The sequence below is a fragment of the Malania oleifera genome, chromosome 2 (assembly GCF_029873635.1).
Source record: "Malania oleifera isolate guangnan ecotype guangnan chromosome 2, ASM2987363v1, whole genome shotgun sequence".
Classification (NCBI taxonomy): Eukaryota; Viridiplantae; Streptophyta; class Magnoliopsida; order Santalales; family Ximeniaceae; genus Malania; species Malania oleifera.
Genome location: NC_080418.1, coordinates 53830772 through 53851837, shown reverse-complemented (window position 1 = coordinate 53851837; position 21066 = coordinate 53830772). Strand labels below are relative to the sequence as shown.

The 21066-nt window shown below is 35.4% G+C and overlaps 1 protein-coding gene across 3 annotated transcripts in view; it reads left to right on the top strand.

Moving 5' to 3' along the window:
- The window catches only part of LOC131148680 (uncharacterized), a 30581-nt gene that overhangs the window by 4128 nt on the left and 5387 nt on the right, over positions 1-21066 (top strand). For 2 of the 3 annotated variants that reach the window (XR_009135054.1, XM_058098555.1), the window contains one exon: positions 5871-6201. The gene's annotated coding sequence lies outside the window, so the exon portion shown is untranslated. Of the gene's footprint in view, positions 1-5870; positions 6202-21066 lie in introns of those variants that run through there. The other variant, XR_009135053.1, reaches the window with a different exon arrangement.

The window sequence follows — 21066 nt, the reverse complement described above, 5'->3', positions numbered from 1 at the left end:
TTAACACCCTATAAATATGTATCTTTTTTTTCACGGGGGTCTCCAGCTAATACACACACATACGAGAGAGAGAGAGAGAGAGAGAGAAAATTCTAAATGCTATCTAGAGATCAATCATATGAGGCTGTTGAATTGGTGATTATAAAAAAGGGACAGTGAATTGTTGAACTAAAGTGAATTTATAACTAGTAAATGTCTAATGTTGTTCTCCCTTGGTGCTTTTATTGGGGAGTTCTATTTGGTGTGAACATTTGCAAAATTTTAGGTTAGATTCCTGACTATCCAATGACAATATTTCAACCTACTTTTCCAAATATCCGCCAACCATTTAGTTGCTTCTTCTATGCGGCCCAACTAATATTGGACCTTCACTCGGACATTCATCTTCTTCCTTTCAATCATAACAGGTAATTTTTATAAAAAATATAGAGCACTTTTATTAATGTAGAGATGTCTAATATATAGGACTTGTATAAGGTATAGTTGTTACAAATTCAAAAGTATTTAAATACAAAATCAAAAAGATCATAGACTATCAAATACAAATAAATATTCAAATAATACAACTGAAAAATCTCATATCATCACAAACTATCGAATATCAGCCAATCTTCAACTGTCAGGATTCTCAACAATTCAGCAACCAGCAGAACTGTCGACAGTTTGCTGTAATCCGTTGATAGTTTGGTGAAACCATCAACAGTTTTCTCCTGAAAAGCATTCTTTATGAAACCATCGAAGGGTATATAGAAATCATTGAAAGTTTATGGAAAACTACACAATTTCCTTTATACTACCCCTCAAGATAGGCATGTTATCAGTTAAGCCAATCTTGGAGCACAGAGAGTGAAATTTCTGACGGGATAGAGCCTTAGTTAAGAGATCTGCAAGCTAATCGTGGGTGTTAACATGAGAGACTTGCAGCAAACCTTTGGTGACCAGATTATGAACAAAATGAAGATCAATAGATATATGCTTCATCCATGAATGCGTAATAGGTTTAAGACTCAACTAAGTAGCACCAATATTATCACAAAATAAATGTGGGGGCTTTGTAATTGGAATACCAAGTTCATGAAACAATGATTGAATCCAAACAATCTCAGAGGTGGCTGAAGCAAAAGCCCGATATTCTGACTCAATAGAGGAACGAGCCACAGCACGCTACTTGCGCGTGCTCCAGGAAATGGGACAATCACCCGAAAAAATAATATAGGTAAAGGTGGAGGATATGGTATCCCTATCACCAGCCTAACCAACATCAGAGAACCTTTGAAGAGTGAGATTCCTAGTGCGCTTGAGGAGGATGTCATGATGAGGAGTGCCCTTCAAGTATCGCAGAACGCGTTTGGCAACGGTCCTATGAAGCTGAGATGGTTTATGCATGAACTGACCCAACTTACTGATCGGGAAGGCAATGTTAGGCCTAGTAAGAGAGAGATATTGGAAAGCTCCTTTAACTCGGCGGTACTCAGTTGGATGAACAGGAGAAGAGTCATCTTGAAGTTAAAGAAAATCCTCTGTGGCAAGTGGAGTTATCACTACCTTAGCATCATCCATCTTGGTGCAAAAAAGAAGATCCCGAATATACTTTTGTTGGGAGAGGGACAACCCACAGGTAACTGAAATCACCTCAACACCAAGAAAATAATGTAAAGGACCAAGATCCTTCAAAGAAAATTGATGACTAAGCTACTGAACAACCTTAAAGATAGTAGTAGAATTACTTCTAGTGAGTAAGAGATCATTCACATATACCAAAAAATAGAAAGTAACATCATCACAAGTGTATATAAACAGAGATGAAATGGATTTAGATTGCTAAAAATCGAGTTGAAGAAAACAAACACTCAATTCTTGATACCAAGCACAAGGTGTTTGTTTCAAGCTATACAAAGACCTATTTAACCTACAAACATGAGAAGGCATATTAGGATCAATAAAACCTAGAGGTTGAACCATGAATATATCCTCCTGAAGGTGGCCATATAGAAATGCATTATTAACATCTAGCTGTCGAAGTGGCCAATTTTTCTGAACAACAATGGAAAGGACAGCTCGAATAGTCACCGACATCACAACAAACCTGAACGTCTCACTATAATCAAAACCAGGCCATTGATGAAAACCTTTTGCCACTAATCATGTTTTATAGCAAGAAATGCTACCATCAGGATTTCATTTGATACGAAAAACCCATTTGCAACCAATGAGTTTGATTATGGAGCGTAGTGGAACCAACTCCCATGTGCCATATTTAACCAACATAGTGAACTCTTCAGACATAACATGCCACCAATTGGGATCCTTCAAGGCTTGATACACACATGTGGGCTCGACAGGTTGAGAAAGAGGGTGTTTAGAGGCAAGGTAAAGATGTTTGGGTCTGAATGTTATTCATAGATTGAGTAGTCATAGCATGAGTACGGTTGACTAGGCCAAAGATGCAGGTGTGGTGGATAAAGGGATTACCATTGGCGAAGAATATGTAGGGGACGGTGATGAAGACCGGGAAGGTGAAGTCGGAGTTGCAGGAGCGCTATCCATCACAGTGGTAGGAGAGGAGGGTATTTGTCCAATGGAAGGTAAGGCACCTCTAGTATGGCAAGATCCTATGTGTTAGCACCTAAAACCAATAAACAAGGCACAATGACATGGGCAGAGGAAGAAAATGGAAAAATACATTCATCAAAAACCATATGCCTAGACACGTAAATGCGAGACGTAACAAGGTCCATACACTTATAAGCATTCTGGTAACTCAAGTAACAGAGGAAGAGACAAGGTGTAGATTTTGGTTGAAATTTACCAGTGGTATAAGATTTGAGCCATGGGTAACACTGACAACCAAAAATGCACAACTTTTTGTAATTGGGGTGACGACCAAACAAACATTCGAATGGACTTTTATTTTTCAAAAAATGAGTGGGCATATGATTTATCAAATAAGTTGTTACCTAAAACGCATAGGACCAATAAGATGGAGGAAGACTCACTTAACTCAACCAAGTGAGACTGGTTTCAACAATGTGTCGATGCCAATGTTCACTTGTACCATTTTGTTGAGTTGTATGAGGAGTAGTGGTAAGCCAGCTAAATGGAATTAAAGGGGAGAAAATAACTAAGAGCTTGATATTTGCGCCCATTATCAGAGTACAAGTGCTTGATGTGAAAACCAAATTGTTTTTCAAGTAGCCCTTTCAACTGACAGAAAATGAAGCAAACATCACCTTTTCGTAGGATAGGAAACAACCAACAATATTTAGCAAAGTGATCAACAAACAAGACATAAAACCAAACCCATCAAGTGAAGTGGAAGTAGTAGGCCCCCAAACATTAGTATAAATGTATTCAAGTGGATGAGTGCTAACAAGAAAAGTGGAAGAGAAAGGCAACTTGTGACTTTTATTGCATTGACAAGCATTACAATAGATGATGAAGAGGCACGAGACATTACAACTAGAAGGGAAAATTATGAATAACAAAATCAACTACTTTATTTGTTAGATGCCTAAGTTGTCTATGTCAGGTGTCAAATGTTGTTCGTTCACCAACATGTGCTAAAACAGAAGACTTATTAGCGGAAGACGCCATTGGCATTGGATAGACACCATCCTGATATTTACCGTTAAGAAGAGTCGCCACCATGCCCTAATCCTTCACAAGAAAATAAAATGGGTAAAGCTCAAGATAGACATTATTGTGACAAATGAAATTATGAACGGAGATTAAGTTCTTGTGAACATTAGGAATATAAAGAGTATTAGTTAATTTAAAAGGCTTTGAGGAAGAGGGAAGAGACATAAAGCCAACATGTGTTACTTGCAAACCTGAGCCATCGCCAATTACGACCTCATTCGTGTCATCATACTCCGAGTGAATAGAGAGATTGGAAAGATCGAAGGTGATGTTGTGAGAAGTAGCGGAATCCACAAGCCACTTTTTGTTGGTGGACGTGTTGGTAGTGGAACAATTGACAGACTTCACTCCTAAAGCTGAGTGACAAGTCTTGGCCAAGTGGCTCACTTCGTCACACAGCTCACAAATAATTTGAGGCTTACTAGACTACTCCCTACGGTTATAACAACTAAAGTTGGAGCGACACTGACCATAGAAACCAAGGCTAGAACTTTAGTTGCGATTGAATGTGGAAGCGGTAGTGCGGCACTGAGTGGTGTTTGCAGTGGCAACCGGGACAGAATTGGAAGTGTCAACACGTCACAAGTAACTTTCATGGCCAACCAGCATGCCATGAAGCTCCTCATACGTAAGATAAGTCTCACGTCCCTGAATAGGCACTGCAATCTCACAGAATTTAGGACCAAGACTGTTGACCTTATTGGTCATATCCCATTTTGATTATGACAAATACTCTGATATTTAATGGTTAATGAGTTGTGTGCCGGACTAATCGGAAGTATCATATAGTGCACGCACATGGGCTTGAAGAAGATAAAGACTGAGATCTTTTATTTGCTATAATATCATTGGGTCTGTAATAATTTATCATTTTGGATCTGTAATAGTAACATAGGAAAATGGTATGTAATAATTAATGCCTTACCTGCATGGTAAGAAGGATAAGTTCAAGATTATAGATGGACCTTAGGGAACACCCTTCGGTCGATCGAACTTGCCAGTTCATTCCTTCCCGATTGACCAAACTCCCACCAAAGTCAACCATTTGACCATACAGTCGACCGAGCCCAAAACGTAAGCCAACGCCCTAGTCAACCGAGTTCCCACGTATGAGAACTCAACGCTCCGATCGACCAAACTACTCAGTTCAAAACCTCTCGGTTGATCAAACTGCGCCGAAAAGGAAAATTGCCTTTAGGACACCATGTCCGATCGACCGAAATGTTAGTTCAAATCTTGCTCAGTCGACCGAACTTGAAACAACTCGATCAACCGAACCTCCCTTCGGTCGACCAATGCACTCGGGTTACCCTAATATTTTTACCACAGTTAAAATTTTTAAATGTGGTTAATTATGCTAAAATGTTTTTAAACAATCTTAATAATCCCCTACATGTCCTAAACGGTTATATTTTTGGGGAACTCTATATATACCCCCTCATTTGTAAAAATTAGGGCATGATTAGCAAAAACAATTAGCAAATTTTTTTTGATTTTCAAAAGTTCTATTTCTCACATTCAAGCTTCATATCTTCATTCTTACTCATCCTCATTACAAACCTTGCTAAGTAAGAGTGCTATTGTGAGTTTCTAGTTAAGCTTACACTCTCGTTAGTTTTAGTTGATTGATATATATTTTTATCCGAGGGTAAACTTGAGTTTTTCTAGGAGACTTCATTAATAAGTCTTCTGTAGGAAAACTTCGTAGAACTTGTAAGTTTTACATCATCGTTGCAATACTCAAGAGTTCGTATTGCTTTTTATTTGTGAAATAAATTTTTATGAACCATTTTCAAATATCCAGTGTGCTTATTTTTTAGAAAATTTTGGGATATTTTCTTGTGAAGATCTTTGTCATTGTTCATTTTGATTGATATTATCATTTTAATACAAAAATCAAATAAATTTTTACAAACCATTTTTGAATATTTCTTGTGGTTTATTTTGAGAAAAATATTTGTTAAGATATTTGAAGTATGCTTGTGATCTTTGTTTGTGCATTGTGATTGAAATCATTATTTAACACAAAGATCATATCATTTACACTCTCACGCACTGATTGCAATATTTGCATAATTATTTGAGAGCAAACACTTAAACTACATTAAGCTTATCAAATCCTATCTTTTGGTAGTGTATTGATTATACTATGCATATTAGGTACATATTTACTTTACATGAAAGCATAATCACTGTACCATTTGATTAAGAAATTACTGTTGTATTTTCAGGGGTGGCCTAAGAAGGCGGTAATCCAGCCCGAGAAGGATTGTGTAGGTTGAGGTCAGCTCTGTGTTAATTGACTTGGTTATAAAGGTTGAGGTCAGCCCTGTGCACCAAGTTGTTTAGGTTCCGCTCCACCTGTTAAGTGAGCCTATAGTGGTAATCCTTGTGCTTGTTAGCCAAGGAAGGGACGTAAGCAATTTGGCCGAACCTCGTTAACATTTCTAGGTGTCGTCTCCTTTACTATTTTATTGTACATGCTTGGTTAAATTTTTATTGCAGTTTAAATTTTGTTGTATATTTACATTGATTTATTTTACATACACTAGATTAACCTTAGACTTCTGTAATACTATTGTTAGTGGATTGACCTAGGGGATAAAATTTTTAAATACTAATTCACCCCCCTCTTGGGATTGCACCAAAGCTAGCAAAGACCATTGAGGACATACAGAGTAATGTCATCCGCTGAGACGAGAGAGTCAATCACAACAAGTTCATCAACTAAATCCTTGATGGCATGGAGATACTCCGAGACCGAGCAGGACTCTTGCTGAATGATAGTCAATTCCTCCTTAAGTTGCGTAACACGAGTGCATGAACTATTAGCATACAATCGTTGCAACTTAGACCAAGCATCATGAGTTGTGGTTGAAATGGCAATGAGTGGCATAAGTGATTCAGAGATAGATGCAAGGATGGCATGAAGGATTTGCTTATCTTACTGGAGCCAACAGGAGAAAGTCGGATTGGAGACACTTGCAGAAGATGAATCGGTAAAGGAGGTGCTGGTAGAAAGGGTTTGTGACAAATATACGATTGTACCACCAAGATAGCCCTAGAGGTCATAGTCAATGAGCAATGATGTCAGTTGGGCGCGCCAAGAAGGGAAGTTGGAAGGGGTCAACTTCAAAGGAAGCTAGGAGCCGACATTGATGGCAATAAAAGAAGAGTTGCCACTGCCAGGAAGCTCAAGAGTGTTGACAATAATAGACTTAGAGGAAACAACCGTTAGGAAAAAAAAAACTTATTAGAGAAAGAGCTCTAATACCATACAGAAATTGCAAAACACTTTCATTGATGTAGAGATGTCCTATATATAGGACTTGTACAAGGTATAGTTACAAATTAAAAAGTATTTAAATACAAAATCAAGAAGATCCTAGACTATCAAATACAAACAAATATTCAAATAATACAACTGAAGAATCCCAAATCATTGTAGACTATTGAATATCAGCCAATCTTTAACTGCAAGGATTTTCAGCAATTTCGCAACCGGCAGAACCATAGAAGACTTTTAGTAATCCGTCGATGATTTGGTGAAACTTTCGAAGCAACCGTTGAAGGGTATATAGAAATTGTTGACAGTTTGCTGGAAAACTACACAATTTCATTTATAGTTTTGATTATATTATTAATAAGGATACTAAGAGGTTAGGAATTTGAGAGATAGTTGCTAGGAAGTTTAAAATATTGAAAATTAATTGGAGAGGCAAATCATCGATATGATTCGCATATAGAGAGGAGAGTTACAAATCTAAGTGACCATACAATAGATAATAGAACTAAGTTTAAAATAAAATATTTATAAGAGCAAGTCTATGTCGTAAGATATGTGTAAACTAAAATCTCTGCAAATTCTAAGTATTTGTTGTTCCTTGCATTTTTATATTTTTTGGAAGGGTTAAATAAGGTAATACTTGAGAATGATTAACCCTTTTTGGTCAAAGTCAAATATGATGTCTTGTATATTGTTAATTGGAGTTTTTTTTTTCTAGGTCTATTTTATATTTTATAAGGCATAGTGATTTTAGAAGTTGGTTTATTTTGTGTATAAACCATGTGTGTACAAGGGAAGATTTTAAAGATATAAGTAAGAAAAATTATGGAACTTTTTAAAAATGAAAAAATCTTGTGATTTTACGATTTGCTAAAGTCACAAACCAAGATCTTTTATATTGGAAAAAGGAGGTAAGATTGTACAAACCTTGTGCTACAAACTTTAGCAGCAAGATCTCCTTTTCTTTTTCTTCTCTAGTGAAGGAACTTTAGCAACTACTACTCCACCCCTGCAAGAGCTTCAATAGCAACTAAGAATAACTTGAAAAAAATATAACTCATTCAAACAACATATACAAGAGCCCATGAACAATAAAAAAAAAAATGAATTCATCCAACAAGAGATCTGTCGCAACATCGCGAAAAAGGGTTCGGAATAGTAAGGAATAATAATAATAAGAGTTTGATGGAGTCGCTACTAACCTGTTATTTGCGTAGGTGTAGTTAGTTCACCTAATTACTACTCGTTGGTTGCTCTCTAGACTAATTATAAACACCCACACGTCTTAGAGAGAGTGTGGAGATGGGATGGTCGATTGTGTTGGGAAGGGTAAGGTCCCCCTGGAGTCTAAACCAGTATGAGAACAGCCAATCAAACCTACAGACTATAGAATGTGGTTGATTTAGCTCTAGTAGGCTGACTAGGGTTAAGTCCAACCTTCGGACAGCACAACCCGTCATGGGACTGAAGCATGATAGTGATTTCTCCATTGGTATAGAGAGTTCTAAACGCATAATTGTTAATTTAACTAGTGATAATAGGAGAACAACAGATATGAGAATAGAATATATGAGAACAACAGATATAAGAACAATAGACGAGAATGATATGAAAATAGAATATGTGAAAGCAGACATGAATATAGAAATTAGAAATGTAGAATATGAATGCGAATGTGATGAATAATATAGAGATAACAGTATACAAAGTAATGTAGTAAAGTATTATCAGTATTAAATATAGTAGCATTATATGTATTAGGGGCGAGGTATACTCTCCGCCTGAGAGCTTGCTGAGAAAGGCGAGTGCCTTGATAGGTATTAGATGTAGTTGTGGGCTACATAACGTATTAGGGCAGAGGAAGCTATTTATATGGGCTGGTAAACTTCCTTATTCTAGAGAGCCATCGCTGTTAAACATTTGTGTGAATGTTGTGAATATGAGATAAACCATCTACCTGAGGGCTTACTGAGTAAGGTAAGTACCCTGATATGCTTCAATTGTGACCGTAGGTTGCTTAAGGTACTAAAGCATAGGGGTAATACTTGTATGGCAGGTAATCACTCCAATCCTTGGGAACTCTCGTTGGTAAAATACCTTGCATGTGTTTGAGTAGGAACAAAGAATGATTTCATAATTGTGGTTTCATTTGAAAATGATGAATATATATGTTGTACACAAACCTCATGATAGCCATACATTGATTTAATGTATTCCATCCTTATTGAGACGTGTCTCACCCGATAGTTGAATTTTATCTTTTTCAAAACCTCTACATGATCGAGCTTAGAGAGTTCGGGGCTGTTGTAGCGTTTTTGAAAAAGAGGGTATAGACTTTTGGATGTGTATATGTCTGGGTTTATTTATATTTTCTAAAATGTATGATTCTTAATACTAGTTATTGGAAGATGATATTAAGATGTATATAGATGTAGATACTCTGGTATATTATTATGGAATTATTATACTTTTCGCTACGTTATTGAGATAATAGGGTATCAGATACAAGTAAATGGTTAACGTGGCATATGAGCCCCACGAGGCGGGTTTGAGGGATCACAGAGCATGATTTTATTTACAATAACACTCCAGACCCCATTTTAGGGTTCAGGGCATTACAGTTTTGGTATCATAGCAATAGGTTTTAGGTTCTGCAAACTTAGGGATGATTAATACCAGAGTATAGGAACAAATGATGGGGAGGTTAGGAGATGGGTAGACTAGGGATTAAGAAGTATAGGATTTTGTCTTGTAGCCTGGAGGCGGAAATACGTCAACGATTTCCTGTGATTTTTCTAAAGTAGTCAACGGCCTCAGAAAAGCCACGGTAAACCTTAGATGATTTCGTTTCTGAGTTGTAAGACTGGTCCTAAATTAAAAAGCTGGGCGTATATTGGGATTTAGATTAATGATTGTGTTGATAGGGTTATGATAATGGAATTCTTATCTCTTTTCTGTCTTATTTTTAGGATGGATCCTAGAGGTAAGAATATGGTGGCTGAGGGAGAGTATGATTCGAAGGCTTCTAGAAAGGAGGTTTTTTATACCTCCGCGATGCTGTGGGGTATAGCTCATTAGGTCAGGGCAGAGGTGAGGCGGAATACAAGAGAACAAAACTATCCACCTACAAGTTAGGGCTGTAGCATCAAGGATTTTATGAGATTGAACCCTCTGACTTTTGTGGGAGTGTTGGAATTAGTGTATTCCCAAGAGGGGGTGAATTAGGTATTTAAAAATTTTCTCCTAGGGTCTTTCTATATATTCATAAATCCAATCAATCTCAATAGTAAAACATAAACATTCAAGTGTTGAAATTTAAAATGCGGAAATTAAAAGTAGACATAAGAAATGTTATTGGGGTTCGACCAACTGAGCCTACGTCCTCGCCTCAAGCTCACAAGTAAGAGGATTCCACTAAGGCTCACTTAACGAGTGGAGCAGCACCTAATACAACACCTTAATATGATGGTGCACTTAGCTTTCGTAACCGGGTCAAAGCCAATTCGGGACTATTCACAAGGCTAGTCTCCCTCTTTCGACCATACGTCGAGAATACAACAGATAAAAAAAAATTTGAACAAAAAAATATGTTTCTTACACTAAGAAAATGTGTACCACTACGCACAAACAATAATCAATGCACTCACAGATGATAGTATTTATGTTCAAGTGAGACATGGAAAATTTAATTCAAGGTACTATATTCAATGAGTGAATATTCAAGGTTATCTCAAAAATCCTAATCAAGTATCACACAAATATTTTATCAAATATAATCACAATAGATACTTGGGGTTTAATCTTGCAAAAAATTTATCAAATAAAATATGCAAGCTCTCAAGTCTTGCAATTTGAATGCAAAGACTAGGAAGCTAAAAACAAGTTATTCCCAATCAAATATTTATATACGAAATATTATGCGAATAAAAAATCAAGCAAAACTCTCAAAAAGGTTTTTCAAATATGTATGAATGTGTGAGTAATGCCAAGGAAATGATTTGAAATAATGCACAATAACACAAACAAATCTTCCTACACCTTGCAATTGATTTGCAAGTTAGGAGAACTAGAAAAACAAACTCTCTTTTTAAAATGATATTTTCTAATAAATATCTAAGAGAGTGTACAAAAATATGCTTGGAATATTGAGTATATAGCAAAAGAAATATAAAATATTTGAAAGGATTTTTACTAATGACTTTTGCTAATCTCTTACTAATCAAGGCAAATGAGGGGGTATATATAGATATCTCTTAAATTTTGACCATTGGGGACCTATTGGGTATTTTGAAAAAATTTTAAATAGGGTTAATAAAAATTAACTACGTTTTAACTTTGGTAAATTTGAGCAACCCGAGAGGTTCGATCGACCATTTTTAAAGTTCGGTCGACTAGGTTACTCAGTTTGGTTGACCAGGGTGTTTTTTGAACTAAAGTGTTGGTTGACCAGACTAGAGACGATTTTGGAACCTCTGAGGTTCTATCGACCGGGCTAAGTTCGATTGACCAAATTTGAATGTTCGGTCCACCGGGCCATTTTACAACTACAAGTTCGATCGACCAGGGTGTTGGGATTTCCCCACTTGCTAATTCGGTTGACCAAAGCATTGGAGTTCATTTTAAAGTTGGTTGACCAAATGGTTAATTGTTGACCTTGGACAGGTTCAGTCGATCGAAGCTACTATGTAGGTTCGGGTTCGGTCGACCAACTAGTCAAATTGTTGACTCTCTCAAGTTCGGTCAACCGAAGCTTTTATATAGTAGATAATGTAGAAGCCTATATGGTGATATATATTGGATTGTGTGAAATATAGTTAGTTGATAAATTTTTAAAATGTGAAAAATGATCAAGTAGCGAATTTTGAAGACGAAATTTTTTTTAAGGAGGGGAGAATGTAGTGATCCAAAAAAAATAAAAAATTAATTAATTAATTAATTAAAATTAAATAATTAAATAATATAATAATAATATAATAATAATATATTATAATATATATATATATATATATATATATATATATATGTGTGTAAACCTTGTGGAGATAGAAATCTAGAGAACTGAGACACCCCCCCAGACTTCTCTTGCCTCCTCCCCTCTCATCTCATTTTCTCGACAAATATTCGTCCAATCGGAAAATGAAAGATACTATTAGGTTCCTAACTCCACCACCGACATTTCTACTAGAGTGGATTTCTCACAGGAGCGGCATAGGCACCACTCCTGGGGAAAGGTATACACCCTCTCTTTTCTTAATTTCTCCTTAAATCTTCAGCTAAATCAAAGATCGGGCACCACCACAGGGTCCTAGTCTCAATCGTCGTCATTTTGGTCGGACCAAATTTTCAATTTGGGGGTCCTAGGCACCACTCCAAAGCAAGAGTGGGATTTAGTGAATTAAGGAAATTAGTTATTTTCGAGAGTTTATTTGTTATTTGAAATTTATAGGCATAGTGAATGTTAAGATAGTATTTTATTTATGCCTGATTTGATTAAATTAGGGTTATTGAATCAGGGTTCGGGTGAGCGCCGCAAGCATCGTTTTAAGGTCCCTGCTGACGTAGTTTAGGAAACTAGGTAAGGGGAATATATTAAACCAAAATTTTTGAGGAAATAACCGATGAAAAATGGAAATTTTATGTGTATATGTATATGATTTTCACATGAGCTATGAAAAGCAGACCGCTTGAATTGTAAATTTCTGAGCCTAGGGCTGTGCTACTAGATATTATTTGTAGAAATGGAAAGTTAAAAAAATAGATTTTTTGGATAAATTGTGTAAAAAATTAAATGTATATTTTCAGTATATTAATGATGAATGTGGGTTGGCTTATTTTACTGTAAACGTATGAAATATGTTGTTAAATTGTGTGGCATGAGTAAAATGAAATTTCTGTGTTGAACTATGATATATGTACAAGATGCAGGAAATACTGGAAATGTATTGAGAATTAAAATGTGGTATGATTTATTCTACATGTGTTTGAGAATATTAAATTACAATGTATTGTTTGAAAATTCCAATGGACCAAAATAGGCACAGTACTGTTGCGGGTATTTTTGGTAGCGTTAGTGCACCCACACGTCTTAAAGAGAGTGTGGAGACAGGATAGTCGATTGTGCCGAGAAGGGTAGGGTCCCCCTGGATTCTAGACCAATATATATTGGCCTTACAAGGTTTAATATCCTATTTTGATGCTGACAAACAAGTAGGACTTAACATGCTTTGGTTGAGTGTTGTATTTTTCAGGAATCAATGTTGAAAGCATTCGTGAAGCATGGATCAAAGTCTAAAGATCATAAGAGCATGAGGATTAAAGAGATCAACATGAAAGGTCAAAGAAAATAAAGCTTAGACCTCAAAGTGCCATATCTTGAAAGCTTATAAGGATCAAGGAACATGGAAAGTTTGCATCAGCAAAATGATCTAGTTCAAGTAAACTCAAAGATCAAAGGAGCTCAAAGTCTAAATCAATGATGAAAGATCAAGAGAGTTTAAAGAAATGAAAGCTCAGAGAAGACTGAAAGATCAAAAACCAACAACAAAGAGAATTCAGAGCAAAGAAGAACCAAAGGAGTCTTTAGGATAAGTCCTCGTAATTACTTCAAGTTTATTTAAATATGAAGTTTTCATTTTGAAACTCTTTAGGCAAAGAGACTTAGAGACCTTAATATAAAACTTGGAACATGTTTTTTAAAGTTAAACAAATCTATATTCCAAGAGTATCTAAGCAAAAATAAGAGAGAAATCAAAAAACGACTAGAAAAGAAAATTAGTCAGTTGACAGACGTCTGTCTGGTTATGGACAGACGACTGGCAAATTTAGTGAAGCTTAACTGAAGACAGAAGCTTGATAGACGACTGTCAAGGTTCTGACAAACGACTACCAGTGCCAGGTAAGAAGTCTGTGAGTGATCTGCCAGAAGACTGTCCATCACTCTATGTATATTGAAAAATTTGAAGTGTTCATGGATAGACGACTACCCACTTGAGGACAGATGACTATCACCTCTCTGTCCATGAGTCTTTCAGTTATATCAAATGGACAGACGACTTCTAGAGTTTGACAGACGTCTGGCTTGCAGCATGTTTCAATTTTCCAACGGATATAATCTTTGAAATTCAAATTTTTGGAAACTAAAATAATTTTAATATTTGGAAAAACTCTTAGTGTTCTTGGGGAATAAGCAAGGAAGTTTTCTACCTCTATAAATACCTCAAGATGCTTTGATTCAAAATACAAGAGAGCACCAAGAATTCCATTTAGCTGTCATATTTCCCTCAAAAGCACTCTGAAATTCTAAAAGTTATTCATTGTTCACATCTTGCACGAAGTTGCTAAAAGTCTTGCTGATTCTCAACTAAGTTTGTGCTTCAACTTTCAAATTCTTTCATACATAAAAAGAAACATATGGTGATATAACTCTAAGAGCTTCACTTCTGAATTTCATATTTTGAATTTACTTTGAAGTATTTAGTTGTGCTGTAATTGTTGTACTAACCAGCTCTTTGAGGAGCAAGTTCTTTGTACACATCTATTTGATTTTTATCTTGTAGATTAACGATTCCAAGGATTTTTTGGATCATTGGCTAAGCAAGGGGATATTGCTTAGAGAGGCGTGCCCTAACCTAGTTAAGGAGTGACCGAACGAGAGGATATCGTTTGGAAAAGGCAGGCTCTAGCTTTACCCAAGGAGTATTGTAAAGGTTTGTTCCGCCCATCAAAGGAACAGGTCTAGTGATTCCTTTGGTGTTTTGCCAAAAGCGAGGACATAGGCTAGGTATAAGACAAACCTCGTAAAAATCTCGGTCTCACTCTCACTTTCCCCTACTCTTTATTTTAGCATATTTAAATTGCGTGGATGGTTTAAATTAGAAATCATATATACTACGTATATTTGGGAATCAAGTAAACTTAAAGTTTAATTTTGATTTGGGTTGCGGAAACCGAAAGGGAGTACGTTGTTAAACCATACTTTACGAAAACCATACAGGAGTACGTTACTTGGTTAAACATCCCAAAGATAAATTAACTTAAGAGTTTATTTGAATTCTGAAGTTTGGAAAGAGTAATTGGATTTTATATTGAACATCATTTTGAAGAAGCAATTTCATATATACAAGGCTTTATTCAAACTCACATTCACCACAGGGCTGAACAGAATACAAAAGCTGAAAGTTACATATACTATAAATATATTGTGATTGAATGGTATAAAGCTTGAGATTGAGTGAATTGTGTTTATATTTCAGAAGTACTGAATTTTGAATCTTCCATGAACCTAATAGTGCTGCAATGAACTTATATTTGGCAAACAAATTGTGGTTGGTTGGCTTGATTGGTTTAATTATTTGTGTGGTTGAAGATTGAATGTTTTATTAGTTATCTTGTTGATTGTTAAAAAGAAACCAAGTTCTTGTTTGATTGACAAAATAGATAAACAAGTCAAAGAATTGGTTGAATATTAAAAGAAGTTAAGGACTTTAAAAAAAAAAATTTTAAATCCAATTCACCCCCCCCCCCTCTTGGGAAGCTATTCCTAATTTCAATATGGAAACAACCAATCAGACCTACAGAATGTAGAATGTGGTTGATTTAACTCTGCTAGGCTGACCAAGGTTAAGTCCAGCCTTCGGACCACACAACCCATCATGGGGCGGAAGCATGACAGTGATTTCTCCATTGGTATAGAGAGTTCTAAGTGCATAATTGTTAATTTGACTAGTGATAATATGAGAACATCAGATATGAGAACAACAGATATAAGAACAACAGACATGAATACAAAAATGAGAAATATAGAATATGAATGTGAATATGATGAATAATACAGAGATAACAATATACAGAGTAATGTAGTAAAGTGTTATCAGTATTAAATATAGTAGTATTATATATATTAGGAGTGAGGTGTGCTCTCCGCCCGAGGGCTTGCTGAGAAAGGCGAGTGCCCTGATAGGTATCAGATGTAGCTATGGGCTACATAACGTATTAGGGCAGAGGAAGCTACTTGTATGGGCGGCTAAACTTCCTTATTCTCGGGAGCCTTCAATGTTAAACATTTGTATAAATGTTGTGAATACAAGATAAATCATCCACCTGAGGGCTTACTAAGTAAGGTAAATGCCCTGATATGCTTCAGTTGTGACCGTAGGTTGCTTAAGGTATCAGAATAGAGAGTGCTACTTGTATAGGCAGGTATCACCCTAATCCTTGGGAACTCTTGTTGGTAAAATACCTTACATGTGTTTGAGAAGGAATAAAGAATGATTTCAAAACTGTGGTTTCATTTGAAAATGATAAATAAATAAGTTGTGCACAAACCTCATGATAGCCACTCACTGATTTAATGTATTCCATCCTTACTGAGATGTGTCTCACCCGATAGTTGAATTTTATCTTTTTCAAGACCTCTGCATGATCGAACTTAGGGAGCTCAGGGCTATTGTAGCGTTTTTTAGAGAGAGGGTATATACTACAAAATGCAAAACTTAATAGTTCAATTAAATAGAATATTGGGTTGGGGGGAGGCATTAAATATTCAACCATTTTATTGCATTTTTATGTTATAATAATAATAATAATATTATTATTACTTCTATTTTTTTTATAAATTCATATTTTATATTATATGTTTGCCCAATCTTGGTGCATCCCCAAAGAAATGTGAGAAGGAACTTGTGATGGCCAAGTTAACAATTATGAGATCATGGAAACCCAATATCGATGACCAACAGGTTGAGCGAGGATGAGAGCAACAACTTGAGGGCAAAGTAAGAAAGGCTGCTCCATAAGGTTGCATAGATAAGCATTGGCCATGGCTATAATCGCATACATACAAAATTCATGACATGAGGATTTTCAAAGAGAGGACCAATTAGGAAAATCAAAGAAGAATAGAAAAGGAATATCAATCAAGGGATTTAATTGAGCTTGATTAAAGAGAGGATCAAGAACTTGGTTATCAACCTATCCCATAGACCACTCATTAGGCTCAAGAAAAGAACCACTCATTAGGCTCAAGAAAAGAAATTAGACACATCATTTATTGAAAATGGAACAAGATCCAGGTAGATTTAGTTACAAATTGAAGAGGAGGAGTTGATTACGATCGCATTCCAAAAGAAGGAAGAATTCAAAGAAAAAGAGAGAAATTAACTATAATAAATAGGCATTTTATGTTAAGAAACTCCTTGAGTCTATATTTGGGATTATTATTTTTGAGAAAGTATTCTAGTTATTTGTAACTGAAGTATTGATTTAGGACAAGCAACCTAGAGGAGAATTTTGTAAGACCTTCAACGCATCACTTCAATAAGACCAATGCTAATACAATTGAGCACAATGTCATCTCTCTCTCTCTCTCTCTCTCTCTCTCTCTCTCTCTCTCTCTCTCTCTCTCTCTCTCTCACACACACACACACACACACACACAATTCTCTATCAATATTCTTATTCTCTTTTTCTTTTCTTTATCCCCCCATTCTAATTATGTTCACCTCCATTAATCCCCTCTCCTTCAAATCCCTTATTTCACAAGGCATCCTCTTGTGCAATTAAGACAACTTTCCCTACACATTTGATGGGGGTAGACATAAGAGCCCAAAAGTTTTTGCACCCAAATAAAATGAACTATATGATAATTTATTTTTTAAATTATAATAGTATTATGTAATAGAACTATATAATTAGAGGTGTTGTCAAGTTGGCCAAAATAGGAGGCTATTTTGTTTTAAAAATAGGATTCGCATAAAACTTTACCCATGATGGAGCATTTAAAATACAAATTGTTCAAAATTAAAATTCATACAAGTACAAATTCAAATTAAAATATACAAATTAATTATGTTCAGTAAATAAGAAATACAAGAAAAGTCAAAAGTTGCCCGCATTTGACCCGACTGAAGTGTCTGGCATCGTCGTAGTGTTCTAAGAGCCGCAAACCTTGCAAAATAATAATTTTACAAGAAATTAGCTAACTAGTATACAATGTTTGAACATATATGTACATAGCATGATTTTGTATTCATAACCAAAGAAGAATCCATATTTAATCATAAAGCTTTAAGAGACGAGTACGATGTTCAGAGTTTTTGGAAGAACCTTAATATTCAAAAAGTAAAGCACGTGATGCAAATGAGTTCTTCATACTCTATTTCTAAGAATGGTGCTCAGCTCCTTTATATATGTTCTTATGCATGCATTTTCAATTTAGGATGAAGATCAATCTTCATTTAGCAATCAATCATCCTTTCAATAACAATTTAAGCGTGCAACATATTATAAACATCTAGCACTTGATTTTTGGGCTTTGATAATTTTAGGAAATTTTTTAACAAAATTTCGACAGCATGTCGTCTGTAAATAGAACATTTCCTAAATCTGTAGCCTTATAAGGTAGAAGTAGAGAAACAAAAGGAAAAGAAAATCAAGGTCATAAGATCTGACATGTGAGGAGAATATTATGGTAGGTACACAAAAAATGGACAAATTACTAGTCCATTTGCGCAATTCCTTGAGCAAGAAGATATCATTGCTCAATACAGTATGCCAGGCACACCTCAACAAAATGGTGTATCTAAAAGAAGAACCCTTATGGACATGGTAAGGAGCATGAATGCTCATTCCAATTTACCACTAACTTTATGGAGTGAAGCGTTAAAAACTGTTGTGTATATATTAAATCGTGTTCCATCCAAGGCTATTCCCAAGACACCTTTTGAAAATTGGTATGGGTGGAAACCTAGTTTGAATCATACACATATATGGGTTGTCCTATTGAGGAGAGGATTTATAATCCTCATATAAAGAAACTTGATCCTAGGACATTCAGTGGGTTTTTCATTGGGTATGTACTAAACTCTAAAGGTTTTAGGTTTTCTTATCCATCTCATAGTCCAAGAATTGTTGAAGTAAGAAATGCAAGGTTTCTTGAGGATTGTGAACCTAGTGAAAGTGATCTTTCTTTAACAATTAAGTTAGGAGAGACACATGAACACGTTGTTGGGGGTCATTTGGTTGAATTGAGTCAAAATCGACTGCAAGGTCATCAAGAACAACCATCTCCAGGACATAATGTTCACGAAGAAGAGGTTCAACCCATAACAAGTAAATTGTAACAATCATATTCTACTAAACCATTACCTAATGAGGAAGTAGTAGTTAGGAAATCCTCAAGAATAAGAAAACCTACAATTTCAGATGACTATGTTATATACTTAACGGAGTCTGATTTTGATGTTGGACCTAAAAAAGATTTAAGCATGTTTTCACAAGCCATGAGTGCAGATAAATCTACACTGTGAGTAGATGCCATGAAAGAAGAGTTGGAATCCATGCATAAGAACCAAGTTTGGGATCTTGTCGAATTACCAGAAGAGAAGGCAACTGTTGGCTGTAAATGGGTCTTTAAGACCTAGTGCGATGCTTCTGGTAATGTCGAACGATATAAGGCTAGATTAGTTGCTAAGGGTTTCTGTAAAGACCCAAAAAAATAAGAGTAATTAAATAAAGAGGAAAAGGAAAATTTAAAGGAGGTATAGTAGGGTTCATCGATGAATGCCTTGGTTTCATCGACGAAGTCTCATATACGGTTCGTCGACAAGCTTCAGTGCCTCGTTGACAAAGAGATACCAAGAAAGGGACATGTAGATCCTTTGGTTCATCGACAAACTCATTATCCTCATCAACGAACTTCCTTCATCGACTCGTCAACGAGTCCACGTGTCTCGTCAACGAAGCCACGTGTCAAGTCACCTATATATATATATGTGAAAACCGAGTTTAAGCAAGAAAATCAAATCCTCTTTCTCTCTCTCTAGAAAAATGTCTGCTCTGACTTCTTTCTACAAATTTGGTCCCATTTCTCCCAGGTTCTACGATCAAAAGCTACCACGATGATCCTGAGGAGATTCTCTATAACTTAGTCGGAGTAGAATTTCAATTTGAGAAGTTTGGGAACCATCCCAAAATCACGGTAAGTAGGTTACTTAAGGGTTATTTAGCTTGTAGGTTTTTTTTCTAAACCCATATTTGGTTTTAGATGTTGTTATACTAGTGGTTGAAATGATTAAATTTGGGTTTTAGGGCAGGTTAGAGAACCTAGTGGGTGTTCTCAGGAATCCAGGTAAATGATAAATAGTTTATAAATTTAGGAAATGTGAGTATGAAAATTATTCTGAAAATTCAGTTGATTAACAGGGAAATATGTATGTGTATAATTTCAAGATTGTGAAATTATGAATGCCGCGGGGGTAAGTTAGAAATCAGTAAATGAGCCTAGTCTGTCAAATAAGAGAAATATGTTATGCTAGTAAATTCAGAAATTTTATCAATAAACTATAGTATTTGTTTATTAAGATACAAGGTATAAATTAACAGGGAAATATGATTAACAGGGAAATATGTATGTGCATAATTTCAGGAATGTGAAATTATGAACGTCGTGGGGGTAAGTTAGAAATCAATAAACGAGCCTAGTTTGTTAGGTAAGGGAAATATGTTATACTAGTAAATTCAAAAAATTTATCAATAAACTATAGTATTTGTTTATTATTATACGGGGTATAAATTATGCAGTTTTACAGATTTCAAAATATGAGCTTTATTAATTATGTGGCATAAGTAGGTATTTGTTCAGTACAAAGTTTATATAGTTTTTCAGAATATCCTTATATACAGTATTTTTGCACAAAAATATGCTTTACCAAATTTTACAAAATTATGAATTATAGTGTCTATACAGACAGATATTTTATAGTATTTGCAAAATACCATGATTTCCATATTTTTAAAACCATAACACTTAGATATTACAATTTATTCAGTTCAAATATTACAGATAAGATATTATAGATAAGATAATACAATTATTTCAGTTCAGATATTATAGCATTTTTAGAAAAGTTTTACAGTGTTATGGTCATTTTGGAATCATGATGAAACAGTAAGATAATTATATATATTAGTATTATATAGTATCAGACCCTAATGAATTATTTCAGTCAGATTCAGTCAGCAGAGGTACCGTTGCTATTTCATATCAGAATGCAACCACGTATCTCAGATAGTGTGTGGATTTTCATCAACCGTGCCTTGGTGGGATTGTAGGCTCCCCAAAATTCTGGGTTAAGGTGGCCAGT